The sequence below is a fragment of the Protopterus annectens genome, chromosome 6.part0, assembly GCF_019279795.1.
Source record: "Protopterus annectens isolate FY-2018-M chromosome 6.part0, PAN1.0, whole genome shotgun sequence".
In the NCBI taxonomy this organism is placed as follows: Eukaryota; Metazoa; Chordata; order Ceratodontiformes; family Protopteridae; genus Protopterus; species Protopterus annectens.
Genome location: NC_056737.1, coordinates 1,789,742,941 through 1,789,762,940, shown reverse-complemented (window position 1 = coordinate 1,789,762,940; position 20,000 = coordinate 1,789,742,941). Strand labels below are relative to the sequence as shown.

The window sequence follows — 20,000 nt, the reverse complement described above, 5'->3', positions numbered from 1 at the left end:
GGCTAGGCTTGTAAATGCCCTCGGGCAGATAGCCTAGTATGAACCTATGAACCTATGAACCTATAAAGAAATTCCTTCCTATAGTAGGACTTAATATTTACAGAACATAAGTGTTCCTAGTAGTTGTCTTCTCTCTCTGAATGCCTTTGCAGAAAGATCTCCAGGTTTCCTTGGGTGTAATCCACAGTCATTCTTCTGAATGTAACATACTTCCCAGAGGGATGTTGCAGGCATACAATTCCTTACTGTAAGAGGCTAGCTTCATTTTGAAACAGTATGACTACATCCATCTTTTTATATGTTCATAGGTAGGTACTAGGCTATCTACCCGAGGGCATTTATAAGCCTAGCCAGAGTGTGTCAGCTTTCACTGCCCCATTGATGAATTAACTGAGCCTCTGTCAAGAAGAGCCAATGAAGTGATCCCAGGGGTGTATTTTCTGTTACCCATCCACTCGTCAAGGTTTCTCTTGAAGATAGTTAGTGAGGGGCTCTGCCTAATGTAGTTAGGAATTTTGTTCCAAAGCATGGGGAGTCTCTGTGACTGGAATCTATCCCTCCAGCATGTTCTATTTACTGTTGTGGTGAGGTTTCGCTCACTAGAGTGAGTGGCTCGCAGTGACTTGGATTTCTTTAGGTGGAGCATGTCCATCAATTCTGAGTTGGACATGGCTTTGCAAGTCAGGCAGAGATCACCTCTGAGTAAGCGATATGCGACTGTGTACAGCTGGAGTTTTTCCAGTCGGGCTGCATAGGACATATGTTTGAGGCCAGTACTCCTCTTGGTGAGGTACTATTGTGATCTTTCCAGCTGTTAGAAGTGTCTTGTGAGGTACATCCCAAATGGGGCATTGTACTCTATGATGGGTCTGATGAGTGATGAGTAGAGGGGCACTATAACCTCTTTATTTCTAGATGCGAACCCTTTAGTAATTAGATGGGCTACACAGAAGGATTTCCTAACTACTTTGGCAATATGATTGTCAAAGGAGAGATTACTATCTACCTGGGTCCCCAGATCACTTATTACCTCTTCTGTATTAAGGGGGCTGCCACCTATGTGGTAATTCATGGGTGTTTTGTTTTTCTCAAATGAGATGACTATGCATTTGTTGGCATTTAGCTTGAGACCATGACTTTTGACACCAGGTGTCCATCTCAGTAAGGCCTTTTTGGAGAATGTCCATGTCAGCTGGAGAGTCAATTATGGCTCCCAGTTTGCAGTCATTAGCGAACTTGGTTAGCCATAGTCTTCCTGTGTTTTCCTGTACTTCTGAGAAGTATATGATGAACAGTAGGGGTCCCAGGACTGAGCCTTGTGGGACACCACTTGTGACTGGTTTAGAGTCGGACCTGGGGCCCACTATTCTTACCATATGAGTTCTGTCTGTAAGCCAGTTGGCAACCCATCTCATGATGTAGGTGTTTATGTTCAGGCTGGTGAGTTTTTCTATAATTCCCGAATGGGGAATGGTGTCAAAAGCCTTGGCAAGGTCAAGGTAGGATGTGTGAACTACCTTCCCCTCATCTATGGCCTTGGTGACTGTCTCGAAGAAGTCAACCAGGTTTAGTAGGCATGCTCTGCCCTTAACAAAGCTGAACTGGGTCAGGTCAAGTGTTTGGAGGTTCCAATTGTCTTTGTTAATGAGTTCCATGACGATGCGCTCCATAGCCTTGCAGACCAGGCTAGTCAGGCTTATGGGGCGATAGTTACCAGGGTCAGTTGTGGCCCCTCCTTTGTGGAGCAGAATGGCTGTTGCTGTGCGCCATTCTATGGGCATGTAGTCTGTGGAGTGGCTGAGGTTTAACAGTGTGTTTAGGTGGGGGGTTAGTTTGTTCTGTACTTTGTGCAAGACACAGCCTGGGACACCATCTGGCCCCATTGATGCTGTGCTTTTGGCTTTTGAAAGGGCTGTTTTCACCTGTGCATCTGTGATTTCTGGGACACTACACTTTTCTGGTAGTGTTGTGGGCCCTTTTGGGGGTGAGGGGGAGGTGAAGTTTGCACTGAATCTATCTGCCAGGATGTTGGTAATATCAGTGGGTTCAGTATATTTTGTGCTATTTTGTACTAGCTCAGAGCATATCTGTGAGTTGCCACTTAGATTCTTGACATAGCTAAAGAAGGTTTTGTGGTTATCTTTTGAATCCTTGGCTATTTTTCTTTCGAAGTTAGCCTTGGAGGATTTTATGAGGGACCTTAGTTTCTTACTGATACTGATCAGGGCTGTCTTTCCTTCTTGGGATTTGTTTTTTTTTTTCTGAACTAGTTTCCTCCTTCTATTGTATAGCCTGTTTATGTCAGGGGTCCACCAGACTGGTTTCCTTCTCTTAGGGGAGTGAGTCTGGGTTTGCATGTATCCTTGTAGGTGCTCACAGAGTGCATTTGAAAAGGTTCCTGCATCTTGGACACTTATCCTTTAGCATGGGGGCTGTGAAACTTACCACCTCTGGCTTAGCATGGGGGCTGTGAAACTTACCACCTCTGGCTTAGCATGGGGGCTGTGAAACTTACCACCTCTGTCTTAAGTATGGTGAAGTTAGCTATAAAAAAGTTTTTCACTGTGGTTTCCTTGGTTGGAGGTGGTGGAGTGGTGTGGACATCCAGAGTGATTAGTTTATGGTCTGATCTAACCAGTGACGGGTTGACCTCTGGTGTGGAACACCCATCGCCCATGTTGGTGATGATCAGGTCCAATATGTTTTCACCTCTGGTAGGGGAGTTTACCAGCTGATCCAGGGCATTTGAGTTGATAAATTCCAGGAAGCGCTGGACCTGGGAGTTTGTACTTGAGTAGTTTTCCCAGTTAATGGTAGGGTAATTTAAATTGCCCAATATCATGGTGTTCGGTAGGACCTTCATGTTTTCCAGTGTCTTCAGAAAGACAGAGTGGTGGTGGTCCTGGGTCATGGAGGGTGATGTGTAGTAGGTCACAATTTGTACTGCAGATTTGCCTGAAGTAGTTGCACATGGATGATCTCGGAGGTATCATGCTGTGCCACTAACATGGAGGTATAGGTATCCTTGATGAATATGGATACACCCCCTCCTTTTGTGTTTTGGTCCATGTTCTGTGGCCAAAATGTGTGGCATGGGTTGTAGCCCAGTAGTGCTGGGGTGCTCTGTGGAGCCTTGAACCAGGTTTCAGTTTCTGCATAGATGTCGACGTTCTCCATATGGAGGAGTGCTTCGAGCACGTGCATTATGAGATTTAAACTCCTGGCATTGAGTAGCATAATCCTCATTAACCCTAACTTTTTTATTTGTCCTGTTTATGGAGGTGGTTTCACTTTTGAGCCTTGCCTAAAAAAGGCACTATGGGGGCAGCAAGAGCCTTGGCCAGTATCAATAAACTGCATAACTTTTTTATTAACTGAATCATGCAAAAATCCTCTCTGTCTATTATATAATGCTACCTTTTTTTTTTTTAAACTCAACTTTATTGATTTCATACCAGAATAAAACAAGTCAAACAACAACCTATATACAAAGGTGCCAGTTCTTCTCAAGTGTACATAAAAGTAAAAAAAAAAAAAAAAGTCAATGATTAGAGCAAAATAGGAAAAGTGCACTTAATAAACTACTAAACACCCTGAAGGATATAAATGTCCCATAATGAAGAGATCAGAGGAATAATTGCAAATTGATATAGATCCAATGATTAGTAATCTATATAATGCTACCTTTTTAAAACAAAAGTTTTCCATACATATTTTTATACACAATATTTGCATGATTTTTAAATCAATAGTTCTATATATAAAATTTGTTTGCACTGTTTATATCATTTTCTATCATTCTAGATACCATTCTGAAGAATTACCACATTATACTGCTACATATTATTTTCAGACATTTTGCATACTCTCACAAGGAGAGAAAAAAGCATTTCAAACAAAAGACTTGCTAACTACATTTAGAGAATACAGAAGTAGTGTTGCAACAGGATTTGCCTCTTTAATCATAAGGGGAACATCAATTATCAAATATATCAACAAAATTAAAAAAAACCTTGTTAAAAAGTTAAATTATTGCTCATAAAAAATGCAAGAATACATAAATGAATTTAATTTGCATCTTTGTAACAATAACATACATTTTGAAATGAATAGAACCAGTCCCTTAAAAATCAAAGAATGAAAGATGAGCCACTGGTTAAAATGGACTAAATTGATGACTAAAGACCACAAAAATTAATTATTGAAGAGAACAAAACTGTTTATAGCAAATGCAAAAAAAAAAATACCTTTAAAAAGTATTTGTAAAAAAATGAGTCAAAGGTAATAACATGGTTTACTCATCATAGCTCTGAAAAAACAAGTCTCCCTAAAATGAAAAGAAGCAAATACTGTAAAAATACATTTCAAAATGCAATTAAGGGCAGAAAAACAAAACAAAATAGTTTATTTTTCCAAGGTAAATAGGAGGCCTGCTGCAAAGCTGCTGATGACCTGTCAGTGGCTGATAAAGCTGTCCAAATATGAAATATTAAAAAAAAATCTGTTTGATGGAATTCAGTCAAACTACAGGCAGCAAACCAATCATTATTCTAGCTTCCTTCTTTGAAATTGCCAAACAAATCACATCATTACAGCTACGGGAAGCTAGAAATTCTGGAGACTGTTGTTCAAGTCTGTGGCAACCCAAACATTCCTGGGGTTAGAAAGGTTCATTTATCTTACTCCTTAAACACAGCCTGAAAATACCTCTCAATCAAGAGCAAGAAGTCTAGACAAAACCATAAATAAAGTGGGACAAAGGCCCAAAAATAGGGTCAATTTTTAAATATTGATCTTACAAACTTAGAACGTTGATAGAATAACAGGTTTTGCATTAATTTGCATGTATTTTCTGAAGGTTATAAAGTCTGAAACTCAAGTATCTATCGTTATTTTCCAACTTTAATCTTTAATAATTTGCCACTGATTTGACAAAAAAACACATTTTTATGAAAAATGGACCAAAAATATGAGACAAAAATCTGGACATTCTGTGAAAACCTGTACAGTTGAGAGTTATGACAGGCTCATTTCATTTAAAGCTAGACTACAACAGTCACCCATGTGTAATTCCTTCCTCACCAATCTGACTATAATCTTGCTCCATATTCAACAAGAAACATGTTTATTCCACCCACTATGGCATTCAGTATGAGTAAATAACAAAGATATCTGCAGAGCACAGGCATCTTAGGAAAATTCAAATCACACCCTCTACAGCTATAATTATGAATGCTGCTGTCAAATGTCCTGAGAGAAGGTTTCCTTTTCTGACCATTACCCCCTCCATACAAATCTGGTCCAGCTAATAGCCTGTGAGACATTGTTTAATCACTCAATTTCAGCTTTTTTTTTTTTACCACATGTAGCAGAAGAGAAGAGGATAAAGACCAGAGCCCTCTCACCTAATACCATGCAGACAGCCAGTTTGGATAAAACAAACATTTAATCCTCCCTAATGGCATTACAACTATTTAAAAAATATAATACAAAAAGGACTGTAAAACTAAACATGAACAGGTAAGCAGTCCTCCATATTAGGCACTCCAGCTACTTTGACCTCTACTTCAATAGGCTTTGAGTTTATAAACATGTATCTGCTCAAACAGGCATGCAAGATTTTACAAATATACACCTCGTACCTCTCAACTATCCAGATTTTCACAGAATGTCCGGATTACTGCCTCATATTTTTGATCTGTACCACAAAATTAGTGATTTTCTGGTAAATCACTGAGGATTAAAGTCAGTAAATGACATATATTTGAGTTTCAGACTTCATATCATTGAGAAAATGCATGCTAACACAATCTGTGTCATTCTAGCAACTCTTTTAAGTTTATAAAAGCAATGATTAATGTCTGTCCTTATTTTTGGGCCTCTGTCCCACCATTTATGGCTTTGTCCAGATTACTTGCACTTAGAGGTAAAGAGATTAAGATACTTCATAGCTGCAGGTCATATGTATAATACCACAACACTTCTCTTTTGTCAACAACATAGCAGTGCATTTGCTACAGGAATTAGTTTTCACAACCTATGTTCTAACATCAGCTCCAGGCCCTTACAAGAACTGTCTCATTACTGTAAGCAAGCATTTAGCTTGATTTCATTATTAAATATGCAATTTTTAACACTGTGTTATCTAAGAATTAAATTTGCAAAGTATTATTTAGCATGATACTAATTCTAAAGTAAAATAGTCACTGTAGTGCACCTGCTTTATGATAAGAATGTAGATTTTCATATAAAAAAAAAAAAAAAAAAACACTTTTCTTTAGCTATCTAGGTTTATTAATTCTTTTTTTTTTTTTTTTGATTACTGGTTCAGGGTACTCAAACAGACCTACCAGGAAAACAAACAAGACTAAGTCCAACAAAATTAATACTGAGCAAGAAATGATTACCAAGCTAAAGTTTACACTATGTTGATAGCTTAAACCTCCTGAAACAGAGACCCATGGGATATATTTCCTGAAACAGAGACCCATGGGATATATTCAAATAATCCCTTAAGAGCAACAAGCATTTCAGCTACATGGTTTCTTAATGTCCATGACTTTTTTATTTTTTACTTTTTAAGTCTTTATTGTTACCTTCAGGCCAGTAAAAGCAAACCTTACTAGCTGTGGACTTGCATGCTTTGGCTTTTTATTGACATTTTGGCTTTTTTTTTAGCTCTGTAGCTGAAACATGTGTTGCAAAGTCAGCTATGGACAGATTACAGGAAATGCCCGAAAGTCCTACATCAAGAAGTAAAGCTTAAAAGTCCCATTAAAACTCCTAGCACTTCAGGTTGTATGGAATGGGCAGCTAAATCGAAGAACAAACTAAACAAGTAGGGAAAGCAAGAATGTCTGTTTCTTCCGGCTAATGTGTGCTTGTCAGGAAAGATTTACTTATCTAAGTACCTGACTAGATAATTCAGTGAAGAGGAGGTTGGTCATAGATTTTCAAGTTTAGATACTTTGCATTCTTCAGTGCTGATTATGGCATTTTTCCACAGGCTGTTGCAAAACATTGCAAAACAGTTTTGCATATAAACAAAAATGCTATAGATTTAAAGCATTAAAGATATTATATGGCAAAAACTATAAGTATTCCCTGTACAGGGATGACTCCATGCTTTTAAACTTAAAATATAACCACTGTTTAGATACTGCTTAATTAAATACATCTTTATTCTTGGGCAATTTGTTTATTGATTTTTTTTGTTTAGGTAAGGGCACCAACTATTAATATATTGCAGGTGTGATTTATGTAATCCATTGTTAAACAGTTCTGATTGTGTTTCCTATATAAAAATGCAGTTTGCATAATTCAAGTTGTTTTGAAAACAGATATGGTTATCACAAATTTGGAAGTTGTATGGTCATGGTCTAGCCACATAAATACTGAGGATGCATGCTGGACTGTATGAAATGTCAATGCCACTAAATGAACTTAGGTCACATAGGACACAGTCAGGGTTTATCCGTCTATGTTAAAGGACTTGGCTATGCATTTGCTATTTATGACCAGGTAAGCCATACTAGACATGCGGCATATTTTCATGGTGGAACTTTAGTGGTATGTCTACAGAGTGAGACATTTGTTCAGGACACTAAGGAAATCTTCTACCTTTCTTTTTCATAAATTTCAAATTCTTATTTAATATCTACCTAAGCTGCCTTCAACTCATGAAAATGTGACCTCATTTTAATTTCTCATCAAACATAACAGGACCTCAGAAGTGCAGCACTCCCCTAAAATTAAAGTTCAGTGTCAATACCCAAATGTGACTCCAATCAACTGGTATGGGAAAAGAACATGCAGCAATCTGCTCCCCCAGGCATCATAGCTTATCAGTCCAAACAACTGGTATGGGAAAAGAACACACAGTGTTCTGCTCCTCCAGTCATCATAGCTTATGAATCCAAACAACTGGTATGGGAAAAGAACACACAGTGTTCTGCTCCTCCAGTCATCATAGCTTATGAATCCAAACTGGTATGGGAAAAGAACACAGTGTTCTTCTCCCCAAGGCATCACAGTTTACCTATACAAACAACTGACATGGGAAAAGAACATGCAGCATTTTGCTCCTCCAAGCATCAATATCTTCTGAATCCAAACAACTGGTGTGGGAAAACAGCATATAGCATTTTGCTCCTACAGGCATCAGTATCTTATAAATTCAAATAACTGGTATGGTAAAAGATTACACAGTGTCCTTCTCCAGTCATCATAGATTATGAATCCAGTCAGCTGGTACAGGAAAAGAACACAGAGTTCTGCTCATCCTGGCATCATAGCTCATTGATCCAAACAACTGGTATGGGAAAAGAACAGAGCATTCTAATCCTCCGGCATCATAGACAAGCATATAAGCTGCTGAGCCACTGACTTTGTTGTACAGACTCCCCCACAGTTGCAGCCATTTCTCCTCTATTTCATCTTTCAGTTCAATTACTTCTCTATGACAGCACTTTATCCTCCCCCTTGCACTCCCCCTTGCATGTACACACACCCCTAGAGTTTGTCAGATTTCAGTCTATTGTGACAGTTCTCCATAACCACCTAGAGTACTGCCTGCATCCATATGTTCATAGGACTAGGCTAATGACCTCAGGAGGCCTTTCAAGCCTAGCCATGCTTCACAAGGTGAGAATCAAATTCTGTACCATCTGTCTGTGAGATAAACAACTTAATCATTATGCTAATCCCCTGACAATCCCTGCAAACACCCCAAACATCCCTATATATATTCACTCCAGTAGAAGTGGACACAGCACATTTGACAGTGAGACACTACTTACCTGTCCCAAGCTGAGAAATGAACCTCCTACCTATCTAGCTATGCAAGTGAAAGCACAGTATTAGTTGCAAGTGCCACAGTACAAGTATACATTCAACCCAATAGCACTGGTACTGTGTTATGTCTGTACTGCACTAAGCAAACTTTTCTTCATTATGCAGTCAGTCAAAGTGGGCACTGTATGACCTATTCAGACCATCTCAGCCTGCACTGTGAGAAGATTATGGAGTGAATTTGCAAAGAATGTTTCAGAATCCCAGTCTGCAGTGTGACACTGGTTGGGGGGAGGGGCATTTGTTATGGTTTGACTCCCATTCTGCATTGTGCCTTCTCCATCTTTCCCATTCTGCAGATAGGGCTTTGGTTGTCTACACGTATCAGCATTTTGGAATCTGGTCCCATGGAAGCATACTTGCAACAGACCTCAGACATGTGGCACTGCTGGTATGAAGAGCCAAACTGTCTTGCGGTAGCTTGTGCATAATGGTGCAGGTATATACTTTTACTGTATTAATAAATAGGATGGGCTCATATAGCATGAGTCCTAATGTGGAGTATTTACATGTTTGGCTATATTCATCGCTTATTTTGTTTTTTAAGCTGTATTAATAATTTCATTGTGGTATCTCATAATATGATTGTGGTATATTTGTTGTGTTTTGTGATTTACATTTAGTAAATTTGATTTAGGTCCACTAATGCTTAAATAGAGTTCATATCCTGTATCTATCAGAATTATGGAAAAAAAGCCTTAATGCTTTTTTGTCTTTAGAAATGGCTCACTATAACAAGTGAGAAGTGCAAGTCCTGCCTCTTCAAAAAATTAACTATAATTTGAAGAAAAAAATCTAAATTGTGAGACTTACTTTTAAGGGCTTTTACAGAGGGACTTAGCTGCCTACTTCCTTGACATGTGAGTCTTTGTTCCCCACATACCTGCCACACACAAACACATACATGTATATATATATATATATATATATATATATATATATATATATATATATATATGTATACACACACATATATATACATATACATACACACAGACATTAATATATATTTTATATATATATATATATATATATATATATATATATATATATATATATATGGCCACTTCTAAATCTCGAAAGCTCAAAATCTCGAAATTCAAAATACTGAGTCCAAAATCTCAAAAGTTCAAAATACTGAAAACTCAAAATACTGAATCTTATATCAAAAAAACTACAGAATACCGACACTTACTATACTCAACCAAAAGTACATAGAGAAACAAATAAAAGAAAGCATATTACTTTACTCCAACTATTTGCAGGTGGGCAAGGCCCCCTGAACCCCCATGTGGGGGGCTGTGACCCCCACACCCCCTGCTACTTAAATACATCAACTCCGAGATTGTACTTTACTACACTATGATGAGTCATGTTATTGTATAGCAAATTAAAAGGGAACATGACTAAGGTTACAACAGGCAGTCATGAAGCTCGTAATGGTATGGTTGCCATTTTCTTCTGTGGAGTGCTAATTCAGAGTTAATATATTTAAGTAGCAGGGGGTGCAGCCCCCCACAATGGGGAGTGCAGGGGGCATGACCCCTGCTTATAGCTGGAGAAGAATATGTTTCTGTATGTAGTAGAGCTGGAATATAGTAAGTGTTGCATTCCATTTTTTCGATATTATGAGATTCAGTATTTTGAGTTTTCAGTATTTTTAACTTTCGAGATTCTGGACTCAATATTTTGAATTTCAAGATTATGAGCTTTTCAGATTTAGAAGTGGACTCGTATATAAATAAATAAATATAAATATAGATATATATATATATATATATATATATATAGTTACATTTCATAATCTCGAATTACTGAAATCCTGAATTTCAGTAAGCCGAGACCATGAAGGAGAAAACCAGAATGCTGAAAGTGCACAAGAGCGAATCTGAATATCTCGAATCTGTGCTTATGCATTTCTGGTATGTCACATGTAGTGTTATGGTGCCTGAGATTGCAGGTGCGTGAATGTTTGTGTGTTTTTGTAGGTTGTATGTGTGATTAAGGGTGGGGAGGTGTGAGTGTGAGTGTTGGATTTGTTGGTGCTTGTGTATGTGTGATGTGTATTTGTATGCGAGTGAGTGGAGGATGGCATGGTGTGAGGTTTTTCTTTTTTTTTTTTATGTTATGTGCGACCTCGGAATTAATATATATAAGTAGAGAGGTGTGGGGGCGTAGCCCCCCACATTGGGGGTTCAAGGAGGCTTGCCCTCCTGCTTATATGTAGTGTAGGGTTGTGTGGTTTGTGTGCTATAGGTGGAATGGTGTGTGTTATGTGACGTATATGTATGTTCGTGACTGTGTGATTCGGGATTGTGGATTTCGGTATTGTGAATGGTTCGACTTTATAGTCTTGGTAACTGAAACTCGGAATTTCAGTAATTCGAGATTATGAAGTGAAACCATATATATCTATATATACACTCACTCAGAGACCACACAGTAAGAGGAAAATCAGAGTCTCGGGAATTATTTTACCATCAGCTGCAATTCCCTAGAGCCATCATACATTTAATTTCCCCTTCAGCATCAGCATTACTTGAACTGCAATATGACAGGCAGCAGCTCTACTTATTTCAATTTTTTTTTGTTTACTAGAAATCTTGAACTGATCAAACATACTCATTTACACTGGACACCCAGTGTTTTAGAGATATTACTTTGCAACCAAAACATACAAGAATTATTAAAGTAACACCCAACTAGTCCTGCCTTTGCTTCGTAAACCTCACATTTCTACTGCCATCTGTCACATAGCACTTACAATGAGTGCTATTTGTTGTTGTCATTAAGTAGCTCAGTTTCTGTACATTATGCAACTGCACACATACATAAAATGTAACATATTCAAACATATCTCACAGAGCAACTGAATTAAATCCTAATATTTCACTAACAGGATAAAATTCAACAATACCTAAATAGTACCATTCAGGAGTTCTTGCTCATAAGAAGGGATTTACATTGTCCTTTAAAATTCTGTAAGCAGACACATTTAACATGTAAACATATACAGTTTTGGCCTGTGGTAGGTAATGAATTACATAACTCCTGATAAATAACAGTATGTTTGTGCCAGTACAGTGTCATGAAAATACAGCTGCATGTAACCTATTCTCCAATGTCTGTTGATGGATGTAGGTGATCACAAGGCTTTGTTCCTACTGCAGTGTTAACAATGCTGGGCCAAATGGAATGTGCATTAGCTTATATGTTAATTATAACTGTGATAATACAATGCAACTTCTTGTAGGGCTGGTAAGTGCAACTAATATAAGGGAACACAGATTGGCTCTACAAGCACAGGTGGTAAATTTTGTGGTTTTGTTATAAATGCCTTTTAGCCATTTCCATTTACGCTTTCAGAAGTTTATGTAAACTTTAAGTATGTGCAAAAGTCCGGAAAGGAGCAGCCATGTTATAATAGTTAGTCCAGTTTATGGAGTAAGACACCATTTATTCAACAGAAAGCACAAAATAATCTTACCTAGATGAAGCAGTAGAATTTATTATCCACAATGACCTCTACATGCTTTAGCGAGTCCATGTGTTCATTAATGGCTGCACATTTGGATTTTATTAATAATGGCCAATACATTCCTGTTGCTGAAGGAATAACTAATAGCATTCTAAATATAAATGCAGTCAGGAACAGTTCTGAGTTTTTAAGGCCTCTTCCCATGGCTATAAATTGTACCTCTATTTCATTTTGCTCTGTGTTTACTTTTACCCAAATTAAGATTACAACATAATTTGGATACAGAATCTTTTTTACATTGGAACAAGATGAAGAATAAACATAGCTGAAAAAGTTAGTCAAGAGTACTTGTCCAAGAACTTATCTTTGTGATAATCCACAATGATAAGACAAGGCCTGGGACACAATCATTTATTCTGATTAACTACATGAACCTAAAACTATGTGAACCTTGTCAAACAAAGTACAGCTATGTATACTTACCATAAATGTAGATGCTCGGGTGTATTCACAGTTGCAGTCATCACACTTGGGTTAGCTGCCTTGCAGGTAGCCCTCAGTCGGCCCGAATACCAGAGACTTAGAATTTCTGCATTGGATGCTGTCACTCCTGGACTGACGTCAGGTCATCAGTGGTATAAAAACAGGAAGCAGATGCCATTACATCAGATTTTCTTGCCCCAAATGTCAGGAGACCCCAAATAGAGAGCTAGGTTATGGTGGGGAAACACCACTAGTAAAAAGTAAATACCAATACTAGTAGAAATAGCCATAGAGAGGAGAGAGACAGAGAAAACAAGGGGGCTGGTGGGTGGGAAACTAGGACTGCAATAGTGAATAAACTTGAACATCTACATTTATGGTAAGTGTACACAACTGTACTATGTTCTTCATGGTTCAATGTTGCACTCATCACACCTGGGTGGATTCCCAAAGCTGAGGAAGGGTGGAGGCAGTCAAGAAGAGTTATGGTTGGATAGTAGGCCTTGCAAGACTGCTGTAGCAAAATCTGCCCTTGATTTGGAAAAGATAGGCAAGTGGTAATGCTTGATGAAGGTGTGTACAGATCTCCAGGTAGCAGCTTCCAGGATGTTCCTAGTAGGGACTCTCCTGAGAAATGCTGTAGAGGTAGATGTTGCCCTAGTGGAATGTGCTCCAATTCCCTGAGGGGTTCTTTTTCCATGGTGCTTGTAGCAGAAATGGATGCAGTGTGCTATCCATTTAGAAATGGTTTGTTGTGAAATGGCCATGATCTCTGCCCCTGTTGTAAAGCTGACTAGTAACTGGTCAGATTTTCTGAAGGGCTTAGTCCTGTCAGGGTAGAATCTGAGCTGTCTGTTCACATCCAAAGAGTGCAGGATCCTTTCTCCTTTATTTTGAGGATTAGGGAAGAATGTTGGCAAATGACTGGATTGGTTGAGAGCCACACTGGACTGGACACCACTTTAGGCATAAATGAAGGGTAAGTCCTGAGGGAGACCCTGTCAGTATGCAAAATAATGAAGGGTTCCACAGCCATCAGTGCTTGTAGCTCAGATACTCTTCTAGCTGAAGTGATGGCAAGAAGCAAGGCTGTTTTCCAGGAGAGGAATTTTAACTCTGCTGAAGCAGCAGGTTCAAAGGGGGGAAGCGTGAGCTTTTCCAGTACAATGTTAAGGTCCTAAGCAGGGGTGGCTGCTCTCCTTGGTGGCCTTAAGTTGTTTGTCCCTCTCAGGAATTGTTTGATGAGAGGGTGAGATAATAGAGGTGGCCCAGTGTTGTAATGAGCCAAGATGGCAGAGGCATGCATCTTAATGGAAGAGAAGGATAGGCCTCTGTGGAGTAGTTCTGCTAGGTAATCCAGGATTAGAGGTAGGGAGGGCAGTGCTGTGTTCTCTCTTTTTGACTGAATCCAGGAACAATACCTTTTCCACTTATCACCACAGGATTTCCTTGTACTGGGCCTTCTGGCTTCAAGGATGACATCCAGCACCTGTTTGCTTAGGGTTTCTGGTGGGGTATTCAAGGAATAAGCCAGGCTGCAAGATTTAGTGTTTGCAAATGTGGATGCAAGATCTGTCCCTCCTGCTGAGAGCAGGTTTGGGGTCTGGTGTAGGTGCCAGGGTGGCACCGTTGTCATGCTGCGCAGGAGTGGGTACCAGTGCTGGAGTGGCCAGTCCAGGGCAATCAGAATTGTCCTTGGCCTGTCCTGTTTTACCTTGAGTAATACTCTTAGGAGAAGGGGCAGAGGGGAAAAGGCATAGATTGATAGGTTTTTACATTGAAAGGATAGGGCATTCACCTTCCAGGCCCTGTTGTGAGGATTCCTGGTGCAGAATTTGCTGAGCTGGTGGTTGTAGGGGGAGGCAAAGAGATCCACCTCTGGGGTCCCCCATTTTTGAATCAGAAGGTTGAAGGTGCTGGGCTCCAATTTTTACTCGTGTGGGTCTAGGAGATTTCTGCTTAAGTTGTCTGCCAATGAGTTTAGTTTGCCTGGCAGGAATTGAGCTTGTAGTTGGATTTGGATGTCCAAGGCCGTGGTCCACAGGGCCATTGCTAACCTACAGATTGGGTAGGAATGGGTTCCCCCCTACTTGTTGATGTACCACATAACTGTGGTGGTGTCTGTTTTTATTAGCAGTTGTCCTGGAAGGAGTAGAGATCTGAAAGCTGTCAGGGCATTTTGTACAGCTAACATCTCTTTTTGGTTGATGTGCAGATGAATTTGACTTGGGCTCCAGTGGCCCAGAACAGATTTTCCAGCCATGTGAGCCCCCCCCCATGTATAGTCTGATGCATCTGTGATCTGGGTCTGGGCGGTGTGCAGTAGACAGAATGTCAGTCCCTTGTTGTGGTTGCATGCTTCTGCCCACCAAAGGAACTCTGTCCTTTGACAGGGTATTATAGGAATGACTGTTTCCAGGTCCTGAGAATGTTGGCACCAAAGACTTTTTAAGTACCATTGAAGTTTCCTCACATGCAGTCTTGCATATGGAATTAGCAGTATACATAAGGCCATGAACCCTAGGGCTTGCAGTATTTTTCTTGCAGACAGCTGGGTTCTGGTGGACATTTGTTTGAAGTAATCTGTCAGGTAAACTTGTTTTTCTGAAGTGAGGAATGCCATCTGGGAAGTTGTGTCCAAGCTTTCTCCCAGGAATACAATCTTTTGACTCGGTACCAGTTATGATTTATTTTCGTTGATGGTGTACCCCAAAGTGAGAAGTTTTTTTAAAAATGCCAGGTGCAGAAGTAGCAATTCCTGACTGTCTGCCTGAATCAGGCAGTCGTCCAAGTATGGGTAACTTTGGATATTTCTCTGCCTGCAGTATGCAATGGCTGGAGCCAAGCATTTTGTGAATACCCTGGGCACAGTAGATAAGCCAAAGGGAAGAGCAGAGAACTGATAATGCATAGATCCTGCCCTGAAATGTAGATACTTTCTGCATGACTCCCTTATAGAGATGTGCAGATAGGCTTCTTTTAAGTCTAGGGTGACTAACCAGGCATCCTTGGCTAATATAGGAAGAAGCTGTTGCAGGGCAAGCATTTTGAACTTTGGTACCACCAAGAAGAGGTTTAGAATTGAAAGCTCCAGGATTGGGCACCAAGAGCCCTCTTTCCTGCGTACCAAAAAGAGTCTGGAGTAGAACCCTTGACCACTCTGTTCTAGTGGAACAGGCTGAATAGCTCTGATATTGAGCAGGGAAAGTACTTGGTTTTGAGCCTCTGCCCACTGGTTTGGAGGAAGGTCTGGAAACCCACTTGGGGTTGGCAGAGAATGGATATAAAACTTGTACCCTTGGGATACAATGTTGTGGACCCATCGGTCCTGGGTGATGGACATCCAGTTTTCTGCAAGAAGGGCAAGTTTTCCTCCTAGGAGCACAAGCAGTTGGGCAGGGCTGGGAAGTGGATTGAAGAAGTCATAGTGAGCTTTTTCCATAAGGAGGTGGCTTACAACTCCCTGCTATAGGGGTGGGGGCACTCCATTGCTTAGATCTCTGCATACCCTGAGAATGTAGTCCGTTTCCCCTGGATCTTGTTTGAGAAGGCCTGGAGGGGCTGGAAAGGACCAGTGTTTTGAATGGCAATACCTACTGAATCTATGGGGTTGCAATTATAAGAATTCTTTAACAGTCTGCATAGACTTAGCTTTTTCTTCCATCTTTTTAAGAACTTCTCCTGTTTTGGTGCCAAACAAAGAGTCCTTATTCAAAGGAGCATCTTGTAATTTAGATTTGACATGATCTGGCAAGGTCTGCTCCTTCAGCCAAGCATGTCTTCTCAGTACAGAAGCAGTGACTGCTGCCCATGCAAGATGCTTCTAGGGCATCAAAGCCACACTGCAAAGTACGCTTACTGACTTTGTTTGCACAGTGCATAAGCTCCTACAATTCATTATTTTCTGCACAGTCTGGAAAAGTTACCACTTTTTGTTTAATGAGTTCCATAATATGTTGCTGGTACTTCAGCATGTGAAACTGGCAATTCAAAGCCCTGATAGCAAGGGTTGCAGAGATATATACCTTCTTACCCCATCTGTCCAAAGCTCTGGAATCCCTGTCTGAAGGGGTGGGATTCTTGGCTGTAGTAGCCTTGATACCTTTAGGCCCCAGGGAAATTTCTGGGTCTCTGGGTCAGCAGTAGGATTCTTGAACAGAAACTTGTGAGTATCAGGTACTCTGTAGTACCAGTCAGGTTTCCTAGGGGCAGAAGGTAAAATGTCAGGAGTAAGACTGGATTCCATGAAAACATCATCCACAACATCCAGGACAGGGGGTCAAGCTAAAGGTTTGTGCTGAGGCAACTCTAAAAATTCTCTTGAGTCTCTTTTTGGACTGAGGATAGTCTTGGCATTCCTAATGGAAATGCTCTTTAAAGTATGCAAGGTTTCACCATAAGAAAAATCCTCTGGGGGAGTGGGGGGCAGAGGGAATGGATTCCTCTGTATCTGAATCCTCATAGGCGGATAAGGGCATGTCATCATAATCAGAAATGTCAGAGTCAGACTCCTGGTCTGTAGAACCTGAAGGGGACTGGGTTTTTTGTCTCTTTACAGGGGAAGGCTGACTTCCCCTAATCAGTGTAATAAGGTCTTCAGCCATTCTAAACATTTGTTTTTGTGGTATTGGGGCCTGAGTATGCTCTTTGGTCGTTGGTTTTCGAGGCATAGTGCATACTCTGGGTCTAAGAAACTCGGTAGTTTTGGTTAAAAATTAAGTAGTCAGGTTAATTCGAACATCAATATAGCAAAGAACTGCCTCAGAAGCCAATAGCAGCTCCACACCCATCCAAGGTAGAGACATCCACAGGTTCCATAGTCGAAGAAGCATCTTGTGGCATACGGACTCTGAATGGGTCTCAGCAGAGGTCTGTGAATCCAGTGAAGTGGGCATCCAGGGCTGCAAAGGCACCTCACTGAGTACTGGTGGACTGGTGACTAGCTTAATGGAAACGTCGTCGGCAGTTTTTGACCTATGCGGTCTGTCTCTGTCTTCATCCTTACGTTTTTTCAGAAAATTGGTAGTCGGACAGCTTACTGAAGCCATTTCAAAATATGGAGAGCAAAAGAATTTTGCAAAAAAAGAGCCTGATGATGAATGGTTCGGGCATTAAACAAGGCACAAAACCGACAGCAAGGGACGTCGTGGTTTGGGCCTAAACAGGTGACGCAGTAAGAGTGAAAATCTCTGTGAGGTATTTGCTTTTCACAGGCAAGACAATTGTTAACTTTTTCTGACATCGGTTAGAGCAAGAAAATAGGATCCCCAATGGGGTACTTAGCTTTAGAAGACTTCAGGATTATTCAACGAAAAAAAAAAAACTTCAGGTAGCGGCCGAAAGGCACTTGCGAACTGCTTCTGCTTCGGGCTCTTCCTTGGCAAGAAAGACTGATGTAATGGCGTCGGCTGCCTCTTTTTATACCCCTGACAACCTGATGTCAGTCCAGGAGCGACAGCATCTGAATCAGAAATACTAAGTCTCTGGTATATGGGCCGACTGCGACTACCTGCAAGGCACATAACCCAAGTGTGATGACTGCAACAGTGAAACACGAAGAACATCTAGCTGTTAAACCAACCAACTACTACCAGTCTTTAATGTCCAAACATTTAGTATCTGCTAAAGAAATGGGATGCTGTACCTAAAGGGGTGACCTGTGTCTGCCATACAAGGCATCCCCTGACCCATTACTGATGGATTTATTGTGCACATCAGTAAGTCAAATAGTGTCAGAAATACTTGGCTTAGGGATGTAAAATTATTCTGCAACATCAGCAGAATGGTTTACATGGACAGGTATATCTTGCAGAGGATACTGCTGCTGAGGAACAGATTCCCTGTCCACATAAAACAAAGGTCATCCCTGTCCATTTTGAAGCACAACTTAGATCTATGGATGGGAAACAGAAAATTTTCCCCAGGACACCCCTTTGCTACTAATGGACACATGCAGCTCCTGAAGCCTATAGATGGGTCCCGTCAAATTATCTGTGGTATGATCCAGTTATCCTTATTTGGGGGTAATACATAATTATTGACCATGGAATGGGTATGATCAGTCTATAGCCAGATTGGACAGGTTATCTCAAGCACTAAAAGGGAATTTGGCTAGAATTAAAATGACCGACAAGGGCAGCTAGCCTAGTACTTATCTTTGAAGCTATAAAGTACTTTAAAAGGTCCAGAAATATGGTGGTAACCAGCTCTTCCTCCTTCTCTACTTTTATAATATGATTAGAAATGTGGACATGTGCTGTGGTGACACTTAATAGGCAAATAAATCTGTAGTAGAATTACAGGATACTGTTATGTGGCAAACAGTGACCGTAACTTGTCTGTGGTCAACTTTGTCCAGAAGGTTAGACTGACAAGGCAGTAGTGCTATCAGCTTAAAAACTGTTATGTCATTAGAGCTCCTGCCCTTCATTTAGCAGTATGCTAGCATGTTTCCACAGCTTTGGAATACAGGATTGTTTTAGACCTCTACTGAAGTGTATTTCTACAGCCAAATATAGTTTTTGGGCTACCACCAGTATTAGCGAAGAGTTTTATTTTGCTCTGCATAAATACGTAAAACAGATTGATATGAACATAAATGCTGAACAGAATTTGTTTCAGATGATACTTTATTGGAAGGATTTCCATTTCATTATTATTGCATTAATCTATATCTTTATTTGAGGAATATTGTCACTGGTATGCTTCTCAAGTTTGTTGATTATACACTCATCCCTGTTGCAAAGAAATGGGTAGTTTGTATCACTTGTCTTGGATTTATCAGATGTTTAGTGCCAGACCAAAAACATGCAGCATTTACACAATTTTGGCATTGCAAATGAAATTTGTGTGGCTGTTTTTAGTGCTCCTATACTATTGATTTTTTTTCCTCCTAATTGCTCTTTGAGGTACTAAAAAGTTAAGTATATACAGGAAAAGGCTACTGAAATACTCTGATGATCTTATCAGGTGTTTCCAGCCTGCATTTCTGCACACAGTCCTACATGTGTCTAACTGCTTTTATAGTTTCTACTAATTTATATACCTGTACTGCACCTGATGTGGTATCCTCAAGAAGAGGTCAGCAGGCCTGCAAGGCTACTTACATAAACTAAATATTTGGACTGAAAAACAGTATTAAATTCAGTAACAAGAAGTGCCAGATTTTATACTTGTGATTATCGATCAT

The 20,000-nt window shown here is 40.0% G+C and overlaps 1 protein-coding gene across 3 annotated transcripts in view; it reads right to left on the bottom strand.

Annotated features, from left to right (window-relative positions):
• The window catches only part of GULP1 (GULP PTB domain containing engulfment adaptor 1), a 4,195,041-nt gene that overhangs the window by 3,801,673 nt on the left and 373,368 nt on the right, over nucleotides 1–20,000 (bottom strand). The window lies entirely within an intron of this gene.